The sequence below is a fragment of the Diaphorina citri genome, unplaced genomic scaffold, assembly GCF_000475195.1.
Source record: "Diaphorina citri unplaced genomic scaffold, Diaci psyllid genome assembly version 1.1 scaffold74259, whole genome shotgun sequence".
Classification (NCBI taxonomy): Eukaryota; Metazoa; Arthropoda; class Insecta; order Hemiptera; family Psyllidae; genus Diaphorina; species Diaphorina citri.
Window position 1 is genome coordinate 1 of NW_007451411.1, and position 375 is coordinate 375.

A 375-nucleotide genomic window follows, 5' to 3' on the forward strand; every position below is an offset into this window, starting at 1 on the left:
CTTGGGCTGCTTAGTGATTTGGTCTGGTTTCGTTGTATAACTCATGTAGTAATTTAAAGGATAAATGTTAAAAAAAAAAGAAAAGAAAAAAATAATAATTAAAAAATAAGTACATAATCCTAATTAACTTGGAGGTAGCGCGTCTACCTTATAAGCATTAAAATCCCATACATGTGAATGTGAAACAAACCAGTGTTTACGTAACCACGTTAAAATCCCATGCATGTGAATGTGAACTTCTCGTTTGTTTATAATAATTCTCGTTTTGTTTATATGAGTAATATACGGCCCTCCCTACTCATCCTCCCATGTGGTCTAGTGGCTAGGATATCTGGCTTTCACCCAGAAGGCCCGGGTTCGATTCCCGGCATGGGA

The 375-nt window shown here is 36.8% G+C and overlaps 1 non-coding gene across 1 annotated transcript; it reads left to right on the plus strand.

The window, feature by feature from the left end:
* The first annotated feature begins 304 nt into the window (after nucleotides 1–304).
* On the plus strand, nucleotides 305–375 carry Trnae-uuc. The gene has a single exon. It is a non-coding gene; the product is annotated as a tRNA-Glu (tRNA).